This window comes from Leopardus geoffroyi, chromosome B1 (assembly GCF_018350155.1).
Source record: "Leopardus geoffroyi isolate Oge1 chromosome B1, O.geoffroyi_Oge1_pat1.0, whole genome shotgun sequence".
NCBI lineage: Eukaryota > Metazoa > Chordata > Mammalia > Carnivora > Felidae > Leopardus > Leopardus geoffroyi.
Window position 1 is genome coordinate 12,711,697 of NC_059327.1, and position 26,531 is coordinate 12,738,227.

General features: G+C 38.4%; 1 protein-coding gene across 9 annotated transcripts in view; it reads left to right on the forward strand.

Annotated features, from left to right (window-relative positions):
- The window catches only part of TENM3 (teneurin transmembrane protein 3), a 1,282,904-nt gene that overhangs the window by 292,064 nt on the left and 964,309 nt on the right, over positions 1-26,531 (forward strand). For all 9 annotated transcript variants that reach the window (XM_045452383.1, XM_045452387.1, XM_045452410.1 and 6 more), the window contains exon 2: positions 3,156-3,318. The gene's annotated coding sequence lies outside the window, so the exon portion shown is untranslated. The remainder of the gene's footprint in view (positions 1-3,155; positions 3,319-26,531) is intronic.

The window sequence follows — 26,531 nt, forward strand, 5'->3', positions numbered from 1 at the left end:
CACTTCTAATATCATTTCTCAAAAAGGGTAGAGGAGGTCAGACAATAAACCTGTTGTTTCACACTTAATCAGTGATAAGACAACATAGAACTGGGTCATTTTATCGACAGCTTCATTATAGTTTGCCTTTGGATACGAGTCTCATGAGTATAAAAAATGTGGCAAATTAGTATATACTAGCTTGACGGATTTCACTGAATAAATTAGCTAAATGTTCAAAAGAATTTACTAGCCCACCTGGTAGAAAGTATTCTATGAGTAAATGTACTCTAAGTCTTTATTTTCTGGGCCACAGGGCTTCATGCGAAGGTATTCACTCAAATAATATTAACAAAACAATAATACCAACTCCAGTTATGCTATTCTTAAATAGCAAATGAATTAAAATTTGAATGGCAACAGATTGAGCCTTTATGATGTCACTTCAGGGGCTCACTTTTTTTTTTTTTAATCAACCCCCATTTCATCAAATTGGTACATATCAATGACCCCTGCCAGAATGCCAGGAACCTAGGGGAGTAGCCTCACAAAATCTTTGGAGAAAAGACAAGGCCATGAACTTTCTTGTCCTGCAGCTGTCATGGTGGCTGCTAACAGAGGACAGATTAGAAGCAGGTAGTTGGTAACACAGAATCATTCTCTGAGGAGATGAGAGTCTTGGTCAATGACCTGGTGGAGACACAAACTCAGAATCTTTGAAAAATGATGTGATTTCCCATCATCAGGGTGGGGCAGAGGGTGAAGCCCGGTCTCCATCAGCTGCCATTCTCCAAACATAGACCAAGGTTTCTTCTTTGGAATGCCATCACACCATTGCAACCAATAAGGGAACAGATCACAGAGCCTCCTACGGGTACATTGTTCCAGTTACAATGTGAGCTGGGCTTCTGTTTTAGCACATTCAAAAGGTGCCATTAAGTTGAGAAAATATCTTACATCAAAACATTGGCGTTTCATTTAGGAAAGGGCTGCCTTCTACTCCAGTATCATAAAGTTGGGCTCTTGTGAAGCTGCAAATTAAGTAGTGAGAAAATTCATATTTTTGGCTAAAAGCATAAAAATTGACCACCTGCTCTGAAGCCTGTTTCCTCCTCCATGGTCTTAAGAAACACGGCCCATAGGAACAGACGGGGGATGTATAACAGAGTGGCCATGGTCAGTGCTAAAATTGTTGCCTTCGGTTCACAAAAGTAATTGTACCTAATTTCGGGGGAGGTGGGGAATGAAAAAAGCTGACACCCCATGGGAAAACACACCCTGACGTATCTCTTCTTTGAAAACGATTGTACTAAATATTCTTTAATTTTAACATGTTCTGCCCTGAGTCTGTTATAAAGATAATTTAAACATTGCTTAGAAAACAAAGAGATTCCTGAGGTATACAAATTGGTCACAATCATAAAACACAATCATAAAACATAAATATGTATATTAATATTATCATGTAGATATCCTTGAGTATAGTTAAGAGGTAGTTTGGCTTTGTAATCTACCCTGGCTTAAATGCAAATAAAAAGATGCATTGAAGGACACAAAAATGGTACTCAAAGACAGGATATTGTATTACATAAATTTTTCAGGCACACAAGATTGGTGTAACCAGCACAATTGCCAAGTTGTATCTGGGGAGTACTACTCTATGTATTGTGCCATAAACATTATGCAGCACAATAAACGAGGCAAAATAGCTGGGAAAATATGTGAGGGGAAAGAGTCGAGAAAGGATTATAAAATATCTTTATGAACATTAACATAAATGATGAGTTACAGTTTTCCAGCTTTGTTCTTTTGACAAATTTTCTACATAGGAATGTTTGCCTCCTACACTATCATTTAGAAACACACTGCACAAACCACATACCTATAAAACCTATAGTTTCTTCTGTCAGGTTTGTAGCTGTTATTCAGTACGCATCGAGTATGCTAGTTAGGTGGTAAATTGATAACATATACGGTAACTGGATTTCCTAAACACCCTCCCTTAGAAAACCAAAATGAAATATACTAGCCATGAGAATCACTGGAGCACGTGTTGTGTTAATGTGGAGCCGGTGAGCTCAGCTTCCCTTGTGTCCTGAGTCATCTGCCCAGGGTGCCGGTCATCCTGGTTAGAACCCCCCTTATAATTATAACATCATTTATTTTGTGCTTCTTATGCTTGGCTTTATATTTCCCCATTGTCTGCAACCTTTCTGAAAGCAGAGAATTTGCATTCCTACTTTTTCTGGGACTGATATTTTGGAATGGTTGAGCTTGGGCGATGTATTCATTGTATCTGTGACTTATGACGGTGTTTCTATCGTTCAGTATTGTTTTTCTGCCTTGTGTTCTATTTGTTTTTTTTTTTCTTAATATTGGCAAACTCATTTGGTTTTGTTCTCCCAAGCATGCATCCTGACCTCCCCACCTTAATTATGAAGAGGGAGGGGTTAATAGCTATTAGTAGATATATTTCCCTTCTAGATTCTGAACTGGCTTTTAAAATTTGTTTCCCTCCCTTAATTTATAAATATTTTAATCAATAATGTATCTATTATTTCCCAAGTGAGCCCTAAGGAGTATGTTTGATGGCCTCACACAAGCCATTCCAGGAGAACAGCCTCTCTCAAGCAGCTGACATCAGTGAGCCTCACTAGTTTTTCCCCCTCTCGAGTCCCTCTGTATTTTTAGGTTAGTGAGCAACGGCATGCTCGCTCCACCACCGAACCAATGAAATTGATGTGTTGTGCAAGTTCCCTCACTCTGTTTTGCTGAACTTGCATTGTATTGCCCACCGCATATTCAGTCTGAAGCCAGCCTGGAACAAAAAGCCAGCCATCAGAGAAAAACATAGTCTGTCCTCAACAGCACCGGCTCCGCGTCAATAATTAGACAGGGGTCCGATAATTGCGTTGGCAATGAAACAACACAGTCAAAACTTTAGTTATTTCCACGAAGGGATTTCCAAGGGCCGAAACCAAGGTTTGAGATGGATGCCTCCCCCTCCCCCCTTTCCTTACACCAGCACAGATGATTGAAAACGCGTGCCCTTTGTATTGTTTGGAATATCCCTTTCCAGTTGTTGCTTCGCATACGAACTAAAGAACTAAACTTGCTTTCATATATGACATACTTGCTTTTAAAAATCTAATTAAAACTTTCTTTTTGGTCCTTAGGTAGAAAGATGGCTCTGTTGAGATGAGCTCTTAATTAATGCACTGAGAGCTTAGGAGTCCCACCTCTCAACAGGAATGATTGACGTCCAAGGATACATAAATTACACTAATTGAGCTCCGTCTCGATACAGGCTTTCCACAGCCAACTCATCAGAGAAGCTAGGTGAGTAGACCAGCATAAAAAGTTATTTCAATATGTTCTATCCTTTCCCAAAGGGTGGAAGAGAAACTTTCCAGACTGTTGCACATTTATTATCACAGAAGGCAGTTCTTTTCTTCAGTTTTAAGAAGTAGGTTTGGTGTTGTAGGTTTTTTTTTTTTTTAATTATAAAAATTAGCATGTTTAACGTAGCCATTTAAATTCAAATAACCACACTCTCTTTGCAATTTTCAAGCAGCAAAACTTGCAAGCCAATTACAGTATGCAAAAACCACTTGGCATCATTTGTTGATATTAAATTTTGTTGCATAGCAACCAATGCATATGTCATGGAGGGATTGTTTGAAATCAAACCCAATCTTAGTCCTTGAGTTTGGTTTTTCAGGAATGGACCTAACTGTAGGTACACCTAACCCCCAGCCTCACCGGGGAACATACTGAAATGTTTCTTTTATGTTTATTTCATTCTGAGGCTCTCTGTTCCCCCATTTCTTTTATGCTACTATAGGTATTCTGAGGCTCTGACTTTCATGAAATCAAATAAAGCACTTGGTATAATCTAGAGTCTTATTAGTCTAAAATAAAATTCAGAGACAGAGCAACTTGATAAAAATGAAGACAATTATGCCATACTAAACTCCTTCATTTCTGTTCCCGAGTTTTATTCACAGATTTTTAAAGCTGTCTCAACAGTTATGAAAAGCCCACCATTTCAATTATTTTCAAGGAAATATGAATAATATGGGAAATTTGGGATATTGAATTATTTACTTAAAATATGTCATTAAAAAATTATGTGTGATTCAGACAAAATATAAATAGGGACTGAGCTTCACTCAGTGTGCAATTTTCAAAGGCAAGTGTAAAAGGATAAAGACCACAAGAAACTAGATTGAGAAGTTATTAAGCATAAAGCAGATCCAGCAAAATGAGGAGACATGGGAAAGCAAACAGAACAAAAGGGAAAGAAAACCCAAACAATAGAAACACTGCAGTAGGTTTTGAAAATAATAAATAAAGTACCAAACCTAAACGCACCAAAAAATTAGCACTGGCCAAAGTAGAGACAATGCATGGTCAAAGGAAATCTGACAGATTGGAAAATATTTAGGGGAACCATATTGTCCTAGCACCAAAGCTCAGAAGGAGTTCTTTTAAGATTTTGGGTCTCCTAACACATTCAGGGGAACATGTTACCCCCACACTTTCTCTTTCCACTCCAGTGCTCTTTGCTGTGCCTACTGTTTCAAATTGCGAAAAATGTGGAGACCCACTTAAAAAGAAAATCATAAGATGGCTACATTTCTATCAAAATAGCTGTATTATTACCTGGGAGAAAACCTGAAGTGGAGAAAAATTGAGAGAGATCAGAAAATCCTGAGCTTATAATCTCGTAAAAAAAAAAATATATAAAATGCTTTTAACATCAAGACTATCTCGCTAAGACTGAAATGGAATAAAGATGGAACAGCTTCTTGACTGTAAGATCTTTTTATTATTTGGTGGCTGACAGCCCCCAAATATAATGTGTCAAGACCATTGCACAATAAGTAATATAACATTTTCTGCTTGAAAAAATTATTGAGGTATAGTGAACGTGAAACCTGTGGCTCAAAAAACCTGAGCATATATTTTGATTTTCTGTAATTATGTGTTTATGTCACATTCTCTCATCATGCGATATGTGCTAAGCAAGTTACAGTACTTACAAGTAGTTTTCTATGAAGTTGTGCTTGGAATGACCTAAATCTAGCCGTATCTCTTGAGAATTTATGTATTTAATAATCATGAAAAGGCAGTATCACTGTGCTTCATTAGTCTCATATCTGTAGAAATATTTATTAGTAGAAAAAGTAACCATATGTTCATCAGTTGGCAGATAGTTCTAGTTGAATTCACGTATTTTTAATGCAGTTAACACAAAAACCCAACGTACTTTGATAATACTATGTTAACAATACGTTTGGATTTAAATTGGTAAAATGTGCCTGAATTAGTACCAAGGTGTTTTGTTTTGTTTTGTTTTGTTTTGTTTTGTTTTGTTTTTTCCTCATATATGTTGGGTAATCAAAGTGCTGATGCCCGACAGAAAACCGTAAGTCATTACGAAATGGAGCACAGTCAGCACTGTGATGGGCCAGGACCACCCTGCCTGGAATGGAACCATTAATAGAATAGCCTATCACTCAAGCTAATATGATCAGCGCTCACTCTCTTCTGTTGCCCAACACAAACTATCAGATGCAAGGTTCCAGTTGCTACATTGTATCACAATCATGCTATTATTATTTGATACATGAATGAACTTGCCAAGAGGCATGTTGGTTACCATTTTCCTCGTCAAAATCCTCCAATATTCCACATCCAGAGAAAGGTGTTTATGGAAACCTCAGTAAACACTTCTCTTGTCTTCAAAACAGAACACTTACATATCCTTACTGCTTTCGTCATTTGACAGGTATCTTATACTCTTTCTTCATTCACAATGCATGTAATACTTTAAATGTGGGACTATTCAGGTCGCTGGACAACTCATTATTCTACGAGTGTTTGGTCTCTGGTTAAATTTCTTGCTTGTAAGTTTAATAACAATTTTAAAGTCGTGTGGACTTACTTAAAATAAAATCTGTTACTTTTTTTAAGACAGTAGTATGAAGAAAAATACAACAAATAGCCTGTAAAGTCCTGTGATACCAGTGTCGATATCATTTTGGTTATAATTTTAAATAACAAAAACTAATGATAGAAAAAACAGACATTTATAAAAAGCCTCTTACCTCTAAAATAATTCCCAGTTACAGTTTCTTAATATTTCTTCCATAGAAATGCATATACCTTTAATTATCTGCATACCATTTATGCATTCACTCAGCAAGTATTTACCCATGGATTTTTATGTACCAAGAACTAATTTTGGCGGGAAGGTTGCAACAGAAAGCAAAATAGATTAAAGAAAAAAATCCTGGCTTTCATAGGTCATGCATTCTTGTGTGGAAAAACAGACTATAGATGGAATAAATAAGAGTGTGAGAGAGAGAGAGAGAGAGAGAGAGACAGGGAGACAGAGACAGAGAAATAGAAGTACTATGAGGAAAAATAAAACAGGGAAGGATGCTTGAAAGTGCTTTTGTGAATAAGGAAAGTTTTATTGAGAAAGTGATATTTTTTTTAAACTTTTTTTTTTCAACATTTATTTATTTTTGGGACAGAGAGAGACAGAGCATGAACGGGGGAGGGGCAGAGAGAGAGGGAGACACAGAATCGGAAACAGGCTCCAGGCTCTGAGCCATCAGCCCAGAGCCCGATGCGGGGCTCGAACTCACGGACCGCGAGATCGTGACCTGGCTGAAGTCGGATGCTTAACCGACTGCGCCACCCAGGCGCCCCGAGAAAGTGATATTTGAGCAAAGGGGTGAGAGAAGGCATCTGGAGGTAGCTGGGGAAAGAGTCCAGGTAGAAACAAGAGCAGGTGCATAGCTTTGGGAAAGGACACACCTGCTGGAGGAAAATGGCACAAAGGGGTGAACAGCGGGAAAGCAGGAGTGTGGGTAGGAGAGGAACAGCATAGGAGAATCAGAGCTGGATAGCTAGAGGCTACTGATCAATTTTAGCTTTTCATCTATGTAAGATGCGAAGCCTTTAAGGGATTGTTTTTTGTTCTCTGTGCTTATATGTGTGTTGTTATTTCTTTTTGTGCATGTGGAATATTGGAAGATTTTGGCAGGAAGATGACCTGACCTGATGTGTGTTTTAAAACAACAGTCCCAGATGCTGTGCTGAGAATACATGGAAGAGGAGAAAGGGTGGAAGCAGGTGTACTAGTTAGGAGACTGTTGCAATAATCCAGGCAAAGATAATGGTGTCTTGGACCAGGATGAGAGAGGAGGCAGTGGCGATATGTGGTTTCACATTATAAATATGTTCTCGAGGTAATACAAAATTTTCAGATGGGTCGCCTATGAGATGAGAGATCAAGAAGAGCCAGAGATGACTCCAAAGGAGGATGGAGTTGTAGTTTATTAAGATGGGCAAGAGTAGCAGGAAAAATTTGGTAGAGTTCTGTTTTGGGCTCGTTTACCCTGAGATGCCTATTAAGTGTCCAACTGGAAATGCTAAGTAAACAGCATTAATATAAGAATCTGTCATTCAGGTCTTGGTTAGAAATAGGACTTTAGAAGTTGCCAGAATAAAGAAGGTGTTTAGGTAACCAGACTGGGTGAAATCACTAAGAGAGCAGTTGTGCGTAGAGCAGACAGAGCACCAAAGGCTTAGACATGGGCACCCCTATGTGTAGACGTCAAGATTGTGAGGCGTGGTCAGTGAAGGGGGAGGGAACCAGAAAAGGGTGGTTTCCTGAAAGCCAAGTGGGAGCCATTTGTAAAGCGCTGTCCTCACATCAAGGAACATGAAGATTGGATGGCATTAGCAATGTTGGATCATCGGTAGTGTGGTAGAAGAGAAAATCTATTTGAAGTTGGCTCAAGAAAATGAAAGGAGAAAAATTGGAAGTAATCTGTCCAGAGCACTCTGAAGGATTTTTTTTTTAAGTTTATTTATTTAACCTGAACTGAAACCAAGAGTTGGACACTTAACTGACTGAGCCACCCAGGTGCCCCAAAAGGAATTTTGCTATAAATAGAAACCAAAAATAAAAATGAGATGGTACCTATAGGCAGAAGTTTTTTAACCCAAACACTGTGGTCTCATTTTGTCATATTAAAAAATACTGTTGCTTTTTAATTTTTTATTGAATTATTATTAATTTCATAGATACATTTGAAAAAAAAGCAATACCTTTGTGCTTTTGTACTTCATGTGCATACTAGGTTTTATCATTTGGTCATTCTCTTCTGAGTCCTTCAGAAGGGTTTTAAGGTTTTCCTCTATAGACCCTACACATTTATTTATTTAAATATTAAGTTTGTTTTACAAGTGCAGGTACATATGCATCACCGTTTACTTGATCAATAATAGAACAGAGAAAAGAAGCTATGTATACTCGGAGGCCTTCAAATTCACACATTAATTTGCTTTATAGACATTGCACTGTTATTTCAGTGCCTAAACTACTAATTTATAACCTACAATATTTTGGGCATGTTTTCGCAAGTGGCAATTTGTACAGTCGCCAGAAAGTAAGTAAAGAAACAGATTTTTTCATATTTTCAGAGGTAGGTGTACCTGAAATGAGCATCGTATGTACATAAAAAGAATAAGTTGTAAAAATAAAATATGCTAGGTTGGATAATCATCTATAATGTTAACAGTCCAATTGCTTGTCATGTAGAGGAAGGTTGTGCTTTAATTAAGCAATAAGACATGACAGGGTGTGAATTATGGAGTAATAATTCTTGTCTAGTGTATTGTTAGACAAGAGGCCAAGGGGCAGGTGTCCCTGCATACGCCATGCATAAATTATTACACTGTAATTGAGATCTAGAACTCTATAGAATCATTCTAAATTATTTTTCAAATAATTTTGCAAAACAAGAAATATATTGAATTTATTAAATTCTGTGTTAGAGACTACTATAATGTGGTAAAATTAAGAAGCTAGAGGAAAACATTTATTTCAGTGGGGGGAATATAACAAGACAATATAGTAAAGTCAGCCTCATAATTTGTTACCCTCCAAGCAATATTTTTACAGAGAAGATTTCTAGGAAAAGGATACGTTAATTGGACATTTACCCCTATGATTAGAAAACAAGTAACGGGAGCCAAGTTTTAAGAAATGTTAACAGGGGTCCTTTCTGGCTTTTCTTTGTCCTTTACAAAACAATGGTAACTAACTCATAAGTCTAACATAAACGTTCCAGAAAAAAAAAATGCGTCTCCCTGAAAGAACTTGGCGAGGGGTGGAGCAATTTTACAGAATTTTGGGTCCCTTTAAAATCAGTGTGATTTGTAATCCTCACACTTCCCCCCTTAACATACCATTTTGAAGGGCCTCTTTTGTCAAGACATTAAAACAGATCTCTTATCACAAGAAAACACATTGTTTGAAAAACTGCTTTAAAAAAAAAAAAAGAAAACTCATTTCTGCCCATTCAAAAGAAGAATGTTTGAGGGTGAGGATGTGATTGTAATAAAGAGAAAGTCTACTTGCTTTTCATCTATAGAGCACTCTGGGTAGCAGAGTTTCAAAAGACTACTCCTTTTATATTTTGTGCTCCTAATGCTAATATTGTCTACTTTTATGATGGTTGAGGAATTAACAAGTTCTGACTTCTTTTGTGACTATCGCAAGATGGATGTTATATATTACAACTTGGGACCATTAATTGTGTCTCAGGTTCTTTACATTAATACAGTTTACCAGCAAGTTTGATCTCTTTCTGTAAGTGTGGTAACCAGAGATAGCTTCATAGATAGAAGATACAGAAAGTATTTTTGAAGAGTTCAAGAAACATCCACCTGTCCAAAGTATATCCCTTAATATCTTATCACAGGACCATTAATACTTATTCCTCTGGATTAGTGTTTGTGTCTCAGCCCCTTATTAAACTTAAACCTCTTCTGAGTTAATGATAAAGAATCCAGTTATCAGTCATTAATCCCTTAATTTATCCATTTGATAAACTGGTAGATGATTTATCTATATTTGCTTCAGTCCATGACAGAAAGCAGAGAGGAAATGCGACACAAGAAAGGAATGTTTTAATAAATATGAGACAAGAAAATGTCCAGTGTGAAACGTGGGCAAGATATTGGTGGGACAGGCCCTTAGGTACTGGAAGGTGGCTTGAAAGCATATTTTTTACATGGTCAGGGATAGATATTCTATCCTAAGATATTCTAGGATGAATTCTTCAGGCAAAGATGGGCTGTGTCTTATTTGGTGGCTAGTTTGTGTATTAAATAATTTAAAAGGTGGAAAAAGCCAAAGAAAATTTTACCTTCAGTACTTAACATTCTTACCCACTTTGTAACTTATATTAGGTCCATAGATCTATCACAATAGTTAAATGAAACCATTTTTGCCCATTTTTGGTTGTTCCTGTTTTAACTGAATTAGGCAAGAGTGACTTTTCTTGCAAATGGCTTCAATTGATCCTTTTCTGAAAATATATCTCAGTAGGACTTTACTTTTAAAATCTTGCTACGGGAGACCATGACTTTCAGTCCCTCTCCAAGGTTAGTTGGGTCACTTTGGGGCAACTCGTATAACGGGTGGCTTTTAAAATGCATAATAGCCATTCATAGAACTATCTTTAGAGGACAATATTGGAAAATTATGCCATCAGCTTGCAACAAGGGTAAATGAAGAATACCTATGAATTTTTAGAAAAAGGTCATCAATTACCATGTTTTAATTTTTATACTGTCCTGTCATTGAGTTAGGCTATATCTACTGCTACATAGACTTAATTTTCTTAAGATATTCTAGGATGTAATAATTTGTGAATATAATCATCTCGCCACTTGGTTGTTATATGGGGCTCCGAGCGTATTCAAACACGTACCACATCTACATTTCAGGTGGCCATACCACTCGGTAGGATGATCAAAACTGCTTCCTATAGGTTTGCATTTATTGGGATAAATTATTAGTACTTTCTGGGTCTCAATGTTAGGGGCTCAGCATCATTGTCTCACTAAAGTTTACAATAACATTGCAGGACTAGGTGTTCATTTAGAGACTGAGACACAGGTTCATAGAGTTCCTCAGCAAGTAAGCAATGGACCCAGTGTTTTAACCCAAGACCATGATTTGAAAGGCAAAATTATTTCCAGTGAACCATATTGTCTCCAGCTGAAGTTAGAGTCAGATTTTTTTTTCTAACTGAATTGAGCCGTTATTAACACCTTCTAAAGAAACAGAGAAACCCATTTTCCCAGTCAGCAAACCAGGGCTATTAAATTCCTTCCGGTAACTGTTTTAGGACCTTTCTCCTCGCATATTGTTCATACCTCCTTTCTGCTCCGGGACCCTAATACGTTTTCAGAAGTGCAGTGGCAGAAGTAAGTCATGAAGTTACAGGCATGAGTACTGACCTCATCACATCCAGAACCAACTGTCTGTTCAACAGAAAGGGCCCTGCGGCTACAGCCACAGACCAGAAGCATCCCTTACCTTCACCCATGTTTAGCTTTAGTCATTTGGATGAACTGGTGTCACACATTGTGCATGGGGGTGGGTGGGGTTTTCATTATTCCTGTCATAATCTTTTGGTGAAAAAAAAGAATACTGATGTGTACGTTAAGGACAGATACAAAAGAAGAGACAGAGGCCATATCAAAGCGTTTTTGCATGCGCCTGAGCCCATCCCTTCCCATTAGGTATACCTACCTAATGTTTTTTGTAATTCATCAACTTGACTCCTATCTTCATTCCCAACATGACTTCCCTGCTTTTTGTTTCAATTTTCTTCACCAGAGTTGCTGTTTCCGAGGTCTTTGACTTAAAAGCAGCAGCCTGGACTCATATTCCTAATTTTGTTCCTGTTATAGGCAGTTATTTATTTATTTATTTATTTATTTATTTATTTATTTATTTATTTTAATATTGACAACCTCGGGCTGTATCCTTCTTTGATTCACTGCAACATAGGCACTCAGTGGGTAGGACATGAGTCCTCGTTTCTGACAAGGTCGCTCATCATATAAGTTGTCGAGTTCCTTGTTACTACATTTGGATGGAAAGCGGAATGAGTGTATCATTCAAGACCAAAGTAGAGAAAGGAATGCTTATTATCTTGCACTAAAATGGTATCATCTTATCGTTTAGAATGAGAATTATTAATGACATATCCCAGCTTTATTCTCTCCAGCCCCTGCTGCATAGACAGCATGGAACAGAAAGCAAAGCTATGAAAAGCTAAAGTCAACGGTTGCTAGAAACTTCTATGTTTGGCTTCCAAGACAGAAAAAAAAAATCATATCTTTTAAAATCATGGCATATAATATAACCAAGAAGAAAAAGTACCGAAAAAAATTAAGAAACTAAAAATAGCTCAGTGGCAGTTTAATAACTGACAAGGCTGATTCCATCTGCCGGAAAGAATTTAACACCTTTACCTGCCGCCAGTCACGTGATAGAGATTTAGAGTTCACGGCTGAAAGCTAACATCTGATATGGAAGTATGAGATCAGGATTCATCTGCAGATGCATTTCTCTGCTTAATAAGTGTTACACTATTTGTGTAAAGGAAGTAAAAACCCCCAAGTTGTCAAGTCTAAAAAAAAAAAAAAATAAGACACAAACGACAGGAAAGCATGGAAATACTGGGGTACAAACAGCAATAGGACACCTGACGGTAATCAGATCTGCACCCGATACTCAGCGAACTCTAGGTTCTTCACACAGAAATACTTTGAAAGAGAGGAGGTTGGTTGGAATCTTATATAATCAGCCACTGTCAAAGCATAAAAGAGAAAAATATCTCTCCCATGAAAGCGAGAGCAGAGACAACCTATGCCACTGAATCCTTATCTCGTGGATTCCCCTCCCAGCTCTCCATAATTCAAAACAGGCAGGCAGCAGGCTGTACAGATGGAAATAGAACAGCCAGAGTCCGCATGGAGCATTACAGATCTGGCTAGTTGTCTAGTTAACAGTCAGCTATTTTTGGATAATACCCACAGTTGTTTTACCAAAGTGGAAAAAAAAAAAAAAAAGATGGATTTATCCTGAGTTCAGTATATAAAAATATTTGTACAGGTTGGTGCTTGGACCTGCGCTATTTTCCTCACGTTTAGACCGCTCGCTGATTACCCAGACTGACTTCCTTTGCAATCGACAGCAAGGAGACTCTGTTGAAATGATACGATACTGTGGGCTGTATTAGTGGCCAGTGACAAAATTTTAGGTCCCAGAAGAAATGTTTCAGGCACTGATTTTTACGTGCGTGTGATCTTGTTTGTTTTTGACTTCAAAGAAGCAGATGGCAGAGAGGCTGTGAGACTTCCTGGCAAATCATCCTCACACAGGTACAAAGGAGGCACTCTGTTAAGTATGTGCTCATCACAGTGCTGACCGGGATTCCTCAGCTAGCAGGCAACATTGGGGAACGTTCTGCAGTGAATGCAATTTGGGGGGTTAATGAGGCTTGATTCATTTATGTAGGGAAGCCGTGTGGGGAAAGAAAACAACCGTATATTGACAGGTACATTCCTCGTAAAACACTTTTTTACAGGTGAAGTTATACTGGCAGATATTAAGCTATCTTTCAAGCTATAAATCAGCTTGCTAATCACAAATCTTCAGTCTAGATTGAAGAATTTTTTACAAGACCAACAATCACAATAGCGTGTTTGACAAAAGCGACATTACAGTTATCTGTGCTAGTTTTGACAAAAAACGAAAAGATAACACTTTGTCAGTTATTGATGCCTATTACTTACTGTATTGTGTAGTATATCTCTAGTGATTTGCATATGCATATGTGTGTATATATAATTATCACATGTATTACATATTATATATATAATTACACACACACATATATATAAAATCACACAATCTTGCTTTCTCAACTTGCTTATAATACAATAGATGAACTGATGCAAGGTAACCTAGTTTTGTAAGAAAAGTGCAAATAGCATGCATTAAAAGTTCAAGAGGGAGAAAACATATTTGGGTGGAGAAATGAGAAAATTTCTTTTAAATTTTTTTTTATGTTTCTTCATTTTTGAAAGACAGAGAGAGAGACAGAGCACAAGCAGGGGTGGTGCCGATAGAGAGGGGGCACAGAATCCAGAGCAGGCTCCAGGCTCTGAGCTGTCAGCCCAGAGCCCGACATGGGGCTCAAACTCATGAACCATGAGATCATGACCTGAGCCGAAGCGGGACGCTCAACCGACTGAGCCACCCAGGCGCCCCGAGAAAATTTTTCATGGATAAAAAAAAAAATTGTGAAATCTCCCTTCAAAAGATGGATAACATTTCACTTGGTGAAGAAGGGAAGGGCATTCCAACAGAAAATGTCATTAACAAAGGAATAACCATGGAAATTCACCAGACTTATTTAATAAGTAATGGCGAAACCAATCTGGGGAAACACGAGGATTGTGGCTGAGAGGTGGTTAGAGCAAAGCTGGAAAGGTAGGCAGGAGCAAGTCCCAGAGGGCTGTGGATGGCAGGAAAACAGGACTACAGTCATGATTTTTATTTAAGCAGTGTACGATGTGAAGGAGTTTCTAATTGTCCCGTTGCGATCCATGTCTGACATTTCTATTCCAAAACTCACCTGAAACCTCGAGAAAACTAAAATGCTAATTGTACTGGACGAGGGGCTACTCTCTTCCTTCATTCTTTGTTACCTTTTCAAAGGCATTATCAAGGTCATGGGCTTTGTTAAGATTTTAGGAAGTCAGTTCTCAAGTGCAAACCAGGGTATCTCTTGGTTGCCAGTGAGAGCTTCCCAGCTTCTCTCACTTCAGATTTCAGGTTCAGCTCAGTGACAGTTGTTTGGACAATTGTCTCACTAAGAGGCCGGTAAATTAGGGTAATGATGTCCTTGCTCTTATCTCAGACACCATTGTTTACTGCTGTTTATACTGATGCTATTTAAAAGGGGGGGGGGATTTCCCCCTAATCTTGTACCTAGTTCTTCACAGTTCAATTATTTGCAGAGTTTTAAACCTTTGAAAGTATTAGCTTCATGAAAATGGTTTCCTTTCTTATAGTCTCACTCGTTTTTTACTCAATAAAATGTAAATGAAAAATAATTTTTCCAGGATAACATGATGGTAGGAAAAAAAACTCTGTTTGTTTTAGCCATAAATCAATCATAGCCTTGGATGCTAAGAAGTTTGGGTCAGCCCATTACAAACATTGAGTACATAAACTGTGCTGAGTCTAAAAAATAAGAGGTTGAAGTGGCCATTCAGAAATCAGACCAATTATTTACATTGATGATCTTAAATCAGCCTAGTTGGTCAAAATCGAGCAAATTTTAACCCAACATGCAGTCCAAAAGGGATCCTACATGGCCAAGTGACATCAGTGGGTAAAATTCTGTCACCTTACCCTGAGTGATGTTGCCCTCTGCCCTACTCGTTCTTTGTGGATCCTGGTGAGGATAGACTGAAGTCCATGTGATAATAAGTATCAAGCAAGGTTTGTCGGATCTTGATGAGTTCAACACGGGTAGTGTCGTCAAGAGTGTCTGGATTTCTCTTCCTTGTGGAGGAAGAATATTGCCCCTGATCGCAGTCTCTTAATGAGCGAAAAGCAGGCCAGTTGTGATCTCCAGTGTCTGTCGCCTCATCGGCTGTGGTGGAGAGACCTGTCCTGGGAAATATGTGATGACATACCAAATATCTAAGTACTCCGCAGTGAGCTCCTCTGTGCCGAAGGACTTGGTCCCTGGCCAAGGTGTGGGACTCTCCTCATTTCACAGATCGGAGAAGCAATCACATGGATGTAAAGCTCTCCCAAACAGAGGGTGAGTGGGGGCAAGATTGCTAAGGTCTTTTCCCAAATGCTTTCTCTGAGCAAGAAATAACCGATTCTCGTCTGACGAGTTGTCCTGGTGGAATAGAAGTGTTACTTACCGCCCTTCTTAGAGGCACGAGAAAGGAGAACAGCAGCTACAACTTGAACAGAGAGGAAAAGGCAGCCCTGTTCCATTTTGCTTCATAACTGATCAATTTCCATATTATTTCTTTAGCAAAGAAATACGTTTCTCTGATTTTTTTTTTAATTTCTTCAAAATAATGTAGTTTATCCCTCCATTTTTAAAAACCCAGGGGGCTCCTAGAAAACAAGTGTTGTCGCGAGGGTGACATTGCATGGTGTGCGCTTCAAGGTGGCCTGTGCAGGCGACAGGAGTAACAGGAATGATTAAACCCTGTCGGACAGGGTTAGGTTTAGAGCTTTCTTGCCTCATGACAGGCTGTGACAGTCAAGTGGCACCGAAGCAGAACAAAGTATAGTGGCAGTTTGCTGTGAGCAACGCAACTGTCAAAACTGCTGTACGAAAGCAAATGTTGGGGGATAACAACCGGCAAAGTTTGCAGCCTGGCCCCTCAAATGCTGGCGGCCAAGATGTCTTCACAGGGAGCTCCAGGTTGTTGCCCCTGTCTAGGGCATTCCGCTTTTATCGTCACGACTGCCGACTCTGTCTGTGCTCTGGGTATCGTCGACCCTCCATGCGATCACAGAGCCTACCTTCCTTTGGAAAAGTGTTAACCAACCATCCCAAAACCCACGCGGAGTGCTAATACTCCTCCACGAATATGTAATCCACGTGTAATTTATTGTGTTTTGCTTTTGGAGCCATGGTATGCAATCCACAAAGAGAAAGCCCGTCGGCGTGTGAGATCTAGTTCCAATTACGTCGCGTAAGAACAGGTCACAGCACAGATGTAAACCTGCCATCACAAATAGGGTGAAATACTTCACACCCAAAGCTACCACAGTGAACTTAGCATTCACCAGTTTCTTGATAAGTTGAAAAAAAAATTGCTTTACACCCATGTGGTTTCACAGGTTTTTATTAGAAGCCACAATAGACACTTTTCACCAGCAGTAAATGAGAAACCTTTCAACATTGTAATGACATGGGGAGAGTTTCTCAGCCTCTGTCATCCTGTGGGAATTCTCCCATTGAGTTTCCATAGGTTGAAGGGAATGAGAAGGTTACCCACCCTCTCTCTCTCATACACGGGCTCAATTTTAGCATGGCGCTCTGTCATATGTTTCATGTTTGGGGGAGTCCAATGGAGAAGGTGTGATTTAAGGCAGCGGTCTGCGGGGTGCGAGGTGTCTACCTCTGATGAGGTCAGATTGTCCAGGTGTTAATATCAGCTAGGAATTCCCAGATCCGAAGATCCATGTTTCTCTCTGAGAAATATAATCTGAAAGACCTCACCTGGGTGTTGCCATAAGCTTTCACAAGCCGGGGCACTCAGCACAATAATGGTTAGGGTAAGCAAAAAGCTTACCACGTAGATCTTGTTAGTACAAGTAATGACTACGAATTTATAAAACACCTCTCGAATGAAAAACCATCTACACATACTTATGTACCTAAACGAATTCATGAGACCTATGATTTCGAAGTTGCATCTTCCTCACCTGCAGCTGGGGAGGCAAACAAAATCATTCCACTTTTACTGTTAGGAAGGAGAGCATATTTTTTTTTAAAGGGTAGTAAATTAGCTTGTGCTGGAAGCATCTATTTTCTTGCCTTCATCCCTGCCAACTCCCTCTGTTTTCTTTGATGTATGATTTGCAAGCTACTATTATTATTTATGTGTTCTACAATTACGACCAGGGACACCCCCCTTCTCCAGCCCTAAGCCACAAATATGAAAGGAATAAATGTTGTTTATTGTGACAGTCTGCCTTTTGTCTGCGGAACAATGACAGAGTAAGCCACTGACAGCTTGCTCCTGTATTTACTACTGCTCCCCAGCTTACCTCTCAAGTGTCCTCCAGGATGTGGCGTAGATGGACCTGAATAAAAATGCCTGGTGAGAATCTTTTGCATTCATTTACCTCCCAATGAGCTCCTGTGGGGACAGAGAGCGGATAAAGAACAGAAGGCCCAGCCGGATGAGGACATTTTAAAGATTTTGTACATCTTTTGAGGGAGGGAAGAAGGAGCCTTTCTAGCGCAACAAAGATCTCTAACCACTAATGTACTTAACTTTTTAAATGCATTTCATTTTAAAATCACACAGCCTACAGATAATGCAAAGAGGGAATGCAGATCAGAGTCGCTTATGAATTTTTGGAACGATTTCCATTTCCTCAGCCTGGGAACTTGTGGCGGAGCAGCAGACACACAGAATGATCGGAAGGACCAAAATGCTGGAGGATTTCCAAAGGGGCTGTACTAATTAGCTTTCAAAGCTGTGTTCACATGCTATGTTTACGGGATGATCGCGCTTTACGAAACAGAAAAGATTAATAGTGAAAGGGTCACTACAGTTTTTGTACGCCCAACTTTGAGCCTAGCACAGGGTTGTAAATAATCGCCAGCCAGCCTGCCTTTCACCGATGATGTCGTTAGTCAGAGAGGATGACTGAAAGACAGCACCTAGCTACGGTCTCCGAGAGGTTGCGTTTAGGGGCACGCAGTTCTGTTTCCTCTTGTTTTTAGTGGTTTGTAAAAAAAAAAAAAAAAAAAAAATTCACCACCCTCTGGAATTTCACTCTTAAAAAAGTATTTCTTGGGGCACCTGGGTGGCTCAGTCAGCTAAGGGTCTGACTTTGGCTCAGGTCATGATCTCACGGTCTGTGGGTTCGAGCCCCATGTCAGGCTCTGTGCTGACAGCCTGGAGCCTGCTTCGAATTCTGTGTCTCCCTCTTTCTCTACCCCTTCCCCCATTCACACTCTGTCTCTCTCTCTCTCTCAAAAATAAACATTAAAATTTTTTTTAAATTTCTTTTTCCTAAACCAGCTGTGTTTTCTACCAAATTTCTATTTTAGGAGAAAACATTTAAAAATCAGTGACAATTCCATTGTTAAAAAGCGGCTCACAACTTGCAAAAAATGTTTAAATGTTTTATCTTGTTTTCATTGTTTGAAATAAAATTTTGTAGCAGCAGGTCTTAAGTATCTGAAATACAGTTTGAGTATTTAATGCTGCAGATAGAGTCACTGGGCAGAACTGGGTTCAATGAATGGAGAATACAAAATGACTTCGAAGAAAGTCGATTAAGGGGCGCCTGGGTAGCTCAGTCGGTTAAGCAGCCGACTTCGGCTCAGGTCATGATCTCACAGTTAGTGACTTTAAGCCCTATGTCGGGCTCTGTGCTGACAGCTCAGAGCCTGGAACCTGCTTCAGATTCTGTGTCTCCCTCTCTCTCTGCTCCTTCCGCGCTCGCACTCTGTTTCTCTAAAAAATAAATAAACATTAAAAAAATTTTTTTAAAAAGAAGTTGGTTAAACAGAGGTATGGATGAGGGAGGAAAATGAAAAAACTAAGCAATGTATATAATATTAGTTAATAGTTTGTTCAAGGAAGGGATGGAATTAAATCAGCCACATGACAATAAATGTGAGTGTTAATGTTCCAACAGGAGCCAGACTTTCAGATTGGCAAAATCCAACTGCTTAAAAAGACACATCTAATATTTTTTTTCAATATTTGAAAATATAATCATAAATAAGATATGTCTGGTAAATGTAGGAGAAAAACAAAATTGAGGCTGCTTTATCAATATCACCTAATGTGGAATTTCAGGCTATACCCATTAAGCAGAACAAAATAGTAATTGTGGAAGGAAGTATAACGCTTTGTATTACAGGAATATGAAGAATTATACACTTTTTTGTACCCACCAACATCGCTGTGAAATACATAACACAAAAACTCCCAGAAATACATTAGGGTAAAATCAAATGATGAAGGAGATTTGGTTTGCAAAATTCTGAAAGAATTATAATTAAGTAAAGTGGAAAAACAAGGATCTGAATGATATAATCAGCAGAAGTGTGTGTGTGTGTGTGTGTGCATATGAATAGGCTGTAGATGGACACAATGATAGATGTTTAATAAACAATTACATCATGCTTCCTACATGCCAGCCACTATGCCAGAGTCTGACATATTAATTCATGTAATTCTCATGACAACCTTTTACGGATGAGGAAACGGAGGCACCAGCTGGACAGGCCAACTTTTCAGGGTTCCCTGGCAGAGAGTAGTGGAACAGGATTTAACCCAGCTGGTCTGGCTCTGGGGCCTCTATGGGCCTACACAGCATCCTGCCTACAGAGAATGTATGTGTGTTGTTGTTTTTCCTTAGTTGGTGAAGAAATGCGAAACTACTCATGAACTGATCAAAACAAACTTTAACAAATTTCAAAACATAGAAATTTACAGATAATATTGTCTTTAAAAACAATTTTTTTTCGGGGCGCCTGGGTGGCGCAGTCGGTTAAGCGTCCGACTTCAGCCAGGTCACAATCTCGCGGTCCGGGAGTTCGAGCCCCGCGTCGGGCTCTGGGCTGATGGCTCAGAGCCTGGAGCCTGTTTCCGATTCTGTGTCTCCCTCTCTCTCTGCCCCTCCCCCGTTCATGCTCTGTCTCTCTCTGTCCCAAAAATAAATAAACATTGAAAAAAAAATTAAAAAAAAAAACAAAACAATTTTTTTTCATTTAATTTAGAGAGGGAGAGAGAGCACGCATGGCGTAGAGGGCAGAGGGAGAGGGAGAGAGAGAGAGAGAGAGAGAGAGAGAGAATCCCAAGCAGGCTTCATACTCAGTGTGGAGCCCAACTCAGGGCTTAATCCCATGACCCTGAGATCATGACCTGAGCTGAAATCAAGAGTCGGATGCTCAACTGATGGAGACACCCCGTTGCCCCTACAGGTAATATTTTCTAACCATAGCCCAGTAAAACCAAAAGTCACTAACAGAAGACGTCTCCCTCCAACAACAACAACGAACTCTCCACCTATAGATATAAAAACCTATTGTAATTAATTCCAGGATCAAAAAATTATCCCAAAACTAAGATTAAAGATAACTTAGTAATTAAATATGCCATAATTATACCTCTTAATACATGACACTTTTCACTCACCATTCTATTGTTTTTAAATTGCTAATAAAATTTCTAAATATTCTCCCTAATTCCCTTTATTTGTACTAATCTAGTCACTTAGGTATATCTCTGTTGAATTTAATAGACCACGATTGGATAATTTCCCACTGTTAACACAGAATTAATTTTATACCTTTGTAAGTATATATTATTTGTAATTTAATTTCCCCTAAGTTGGATCCATTATAGTTATGATAGTGGAATGTGTGACCTAAAAATTTTAATCAGTCCAATTCCAGAAGTCTTTTCACAGTGTCAAGGGAGGAGATGGGCTTTTCAGTCACTACCAAGAAGTTTGATGATAGTAAGATATGGCAAATTTGGCCAATTAGCTTTTATTTCTTATGATTTGCCAGCCTATGATTGTCCATTATATGCCTGATGATCACCATTTCTCACATTTTCCTAGCTGTGACCCATGTGGATTGTTATACCTTCTTTTATTTTTTCCTTCCACTATGTTTTTTCATTATGTTTCTAATTATAGAGATTCATATGTATGTAAATTATATATATATTAATATATAATATATATAATATATATATTAATATATATATTAAATAATATATATAATATATTAAATAATATATATAATATATATATTAATATATATATATATATATGCCATGCATATATGGCATGAATGTGTGCACATGTATGTATGTATGCCCACGATAAATAACTTTTCTGATAAGTCTGGTCTATGAAGAATCATTCATAATTAATTTACTTGTCCATATTTTAACCAAATCACTCTAAACATCTCTGTATCATCAATTGCTTAGTCAAGGCAAGAGTTCAGTTTTATTGATCTTTTTATTTTTACTATCAAATATACTAAGCTGGTTGGGGAAAAAACTCATCATTATCAGTCTTACAGTGTATTATTATTGTCATGGTTATTGATGGCTAAAATAAAAAATGTGTTCATACAGGGGAGAGGAATCATCTCTCATAACTGCCATATAAAGGAAATAGCAAGTTGGAGGAGTGACGTTTAGGAGGGAGGTCCAACATAAACAAATGTGCAGTGTCGCATCCGCTGTTAGGTCACTTCCCTGTGCACCGTGGGGTAAGCACTCGCAGTTTGTGTGCCACAGTCCATTATTGAAACCAATTGGAGAGATATCTCATATTTTCTAAGGTCTTTGTTGCTAATAAGAGACTAAGGGAACAAATCATTGTTTTGAAGCTTGATTTTTAAAGTCTTCTTTCCACAAACGTACTCCACTAAATGTATATATCTACAAATATATGTCATTCTAAGATCACTTCTAAAAACTGTTTTTAATGCCAAAATCATACTCTAATGATTTTATAATACCCCTCACTCACAATTATATTTGAAAAACTCTTCACAGCCTATATATGGTTTCCTAAAAAGCGTTCAATTACACACTGCTTCCCTGTCAAGTATTCCAAAGCGTTGGGTATATACGCTATATGTCTATATTTGGGAAAGATTAGAGATAATCTATTCTAAAATGCATAGGAGATTCTCTAGCCCATTAGGGTTTAAATTTAAAGCATGGATGCAATTGTCCAATATATTTGTGATATTTGGAATATAAGTCACTCATCATGTTAAATATCAATTCAAGAAAATATTTCTAGGATATCATGACCCGTTACTGTAGCATCTTCCTTTTAATTGTTAATAGACAAGTCTTAGTGGCCACTTTTGGGAACCACTGGATGATAAACTCTCATAAGAAAGTCTTGTTTACATGGGAGCCTGGGTGGTTCAGTCAGTTAAGCATCCAACTTCGGCTCAGGTCTTGATCTCACAGATCGTGTGTTCAAAGCCCACATCGGGCTCTGTGCTGACAGCTAAGAGCCTGGAACCTGCTTCAAATTCTGTCCCCCTCTCTCTCTCTCTGCCCCTCCCTCGCTCACACTCTGTCTCTCTCTGTATCTCAAAAATAAATAAACATTAAAAAAATTTAAAAGCAAAATCTTGTTTACCAGAACACCTGAGGAACACAGTCTTCTCCAGTTAGTATCAGGGCTCAGTATGCATTTTTTTCTCGCAATCCCGTGAGAGCACATAGTTTGAAAAGGCCTCCTAGGTCATGTTGTAGTGATGGTGAAAAGTGAACACCTTCTGGTCCAATGGATAGAATTTCCTACAGATGGAGTTCAAGTGGTTAGTAGTAGAACTAGATTTCATGACCCTAGACAATCTCTTTCTCACTGCCAAGCAGGCAGTAGCACAGGATACATAAACAAATGAATGTATGAATCATGCAGAGGGTCTAGAGTGTACATATGTTCATTTAAATATTACCTGGACTTCCTCCCACTTCTCCCCTCCACACTGCAAACTCTCTTTTGGGGTGATGGTGTTTCATGCAACTAACTTTATTAATGCTTCTCTTCATTAGAGAAGGTCAGCAAGGTGTGAAACTGGATGGTCTGAGACTCCAACATAGTGGCACTTGATTTGGGATGACTGTTTTGCCCTAAGCAACCAGGTCAGCTTTTTTTTTATGCCAACTAAAGACACGGCTAAGAGTTTCACTTTAGCTGAAGTCCAGCTTCCCCAATTCTGGGGTGAGGAGTAGGGAGGGACAAAGAGTTCTGTGTCTTTCTTCACAGCATCAAAACTGATCAGGCCACTACAGCAAAATGATCTGAATGTTCACCCCATCATGAAGACCTCTTCCCTACCAGGGTGTCTGGTTGGCTCAGTTAGTTAAGCATCCAACTCTTGATTTCAGCCCAGGTCATGATCTCAGGGTTCATGAGTTCGAGCCCCACTGTGTCAGGCTCTGTGCTGACAGTGCAGGGCCTGCTTGGGATTCTCTCTCTCCCTCTGCCTCTCGTCTGCTCTTTCTCTCACTCTCAAAAATAACTAAATAACCTTGAAAAAAAGAAGATCTCTTCCTAACCAGTGACTTTAGCAACTCACATCAACTACAAATAGACTACTGCATCTGGGAAATGGTCTAGCTAGATACAGTCCCAAGTTCTTAGTTTTTAGTTCTCTGGTTGCATTTGAATTAAAGTGGGGAAAGCATTAGTACTTGGGGAAATTTCAAGTACATTCACAGATGTCAATAGTTCTGCCTGAAAATATTTACAGTAGAGACAAAAGGAGCTTAGAAAATCAAATTAATTATGTGTATTAGCAAATTGTATTCAACTTTTAGTGGAAAAGAATTCATCAAATGGAAAGAATATAGCTGACAATTAGTGGAACAAATTTGACAAATATATTTTCTGTTACAATATCTTGCCGAGTGGTTGATGACAATTATGAACGATGGCATCTGTTTATATTTGATACGAAAATAGGAGTGTGGGTACCATAACAAAAAGATAAGAAATTTCTATCAAGGGAATTGTAGCATGAACTCAAGAAATTTAACTTTCTTATTATGAATGGTGAATGCATTGGATTATTTCTGGTGTTCAAACCAACTGCTTTCTTAGTTGTCATTATCAGTTAATCATTTCTGTTACCATCATAATCATCAGCATAATATCTCTCATATGCTCATAAAATAATGAATATAATTTCCTAGCTAAGGGGTCAACAAACTACAGTCTTTGGACCAAATCTGGCCATCGCCTGCTTTTTGTGGGGCGGATGCCTGGGTGGCTCAGTCGGCTAAGCGTCCAACTTCACCTCAGGTCATGGTCTCATGGTTCGTGAGTTCAAGCCCCGCGTCAGCCCCGTGCTGACACCTCAGAGCCTGGATCCTGCTTCAGATTCTATGTCTCTCTCTCTCTGCCCCTCCCCTTCTCTCTCTCTCTCTCTCTCTCTCTCTCTCTCAAAAATTAATAAACATTTAAAATATTTTTTTATTTTTTTTTTTTTAATTTTTTTTAATGTTTATTTATTTTTGAGACAGAGAGAGACAGAGCATGAACAGGTGGGGGTCAGAGAGAGAGGGAGACACAGAATCTGAAGCAGGCTCCAGGCTCTGAGCGGTCAGCACAGAGCCCGACGCGGGGCTCGAACCCACAGACGGCGAAATCATGACCTGAGCAAAGTCGGACGCTTAACCGACTGAGCCACCCAGGCGCCCCACATTTAAAATATTTTTTAAAGAATTGTTTTTAAATTTTTATATGATTGAAAAGAATTAAAGGAAGAATAATACCTTGTGACATGTGAAAATCATATGAAGTTCAAATATCATTCTCCCTAGACAAAGTTAATTAGAAGACAGTCATACCTATCACTTGTTTTGCCTATGGCTGCTTTGTTTGCTACACCTTCAGAGTTGAGTGCTTAAAACAGATACCGTGTGCCCTGCAGCGCCTATCTTTACAGTCTGGCCCTTTACAGAGAAAGATTGACAACCTCTGTCTTGGATGAGTCTTATCCCTTTTAGCATTGGCTCAAGTGAAGACAAAACCAGAGTAAAAATTGTTTGGTAAAGTCAGGTGATTGTTTATTCTGGGAATTTTTACTTGGGGACTTTAATTGGGGTTCATATCAAATTGTGGAAGCTTTCAGGAACACAGTATGTGGACATGCACACTGGCAGAACTGTTACAGATCATTTGGATTGTGACTTTCTCTAGAGCTAGCATTTGTTGCCTAGAGCTGATTTGTCCAACTGAAAAATATAAATGAATAATTGTTATTATTCTTTTTCCTTGCTTATAGAACAGTGTACATGTAGTGGAACAATTTTTATTTGACTCGGGGCTACATTAGAACATTCTGCTTCTCTAAAAGAAAGATTTTTCAAGTGGAAAATTCAAATTAAGGTTTCATGTGTCATAGCTTTTTATTACAAAAGAAAAAAATCATATTATATTAATGAATTAAAAATGTCTTAAGAATTACAAAACATACACTAAGAAAAAGAAACAGGAGAAGAGAGGACTCTGTCTCTTAATGGATGGCAAACATAGTAAAATGAGTAATTTCTGAAGTCCTATTCATTCATTCCCTTGACTTAGCTGCTTATACTTAATTGCATGTTACTTCCTTTCAAAAAGTATGACGTAGGGACACAAAATATTCTATCATCGAATTGCAAGCAATTCTCGGTGGTTTCATTTAACAACAACAACAACAACAACAACAACAACAACCAAAGACGATTAATTTCTGAATGTCTAAGCTTTGAGTAATTATTTTGGAGTTGATACTTTATCTGGTCATTCTATGGGCATGTGGCTGTAATGTATTTACATTCTCTACATAATTATAAGAATTATAACAACTAAACTACGAGCAGATGGTTATTTCATATTTATCTAAAATTGTTATGAATCATTAGAGAATAAGTATAAATATATGACTTTACACATGACCCAGAATCATCACACTTCTTAAGAATGATTTGCCAAGTTCAGTTTACTTAGGTCATTCTTTTTAAGGAAAGACAGAATGAGCAATTTTTAAATTTATCCTGTTCTGTTTGATTCAGAAAGATGTGTCTGAACGTTGTCTCCCCCACCCCCACCCCACAAATTTTTATTTTGGTGTATAATACTGCTCTTTGCTTTTTCTTTACTTTTCCTTTTTTATTTAATTATGTGGATTGATCTCTTGCAAAATGTTTAGTATTTACTTATGTGTAGAGTTGACACACATATAAACACAAAAAGCAGGGTCTGTGATGCAAAGTCCTTTAAATATGATAATGAAAAATATGGGATTATTTCTTACTTGATGCAATCATTTCTTTGTTGCTCGTTTGAAAGGAAATGAGCATTCATAAAATTGCTACATTGATATTAA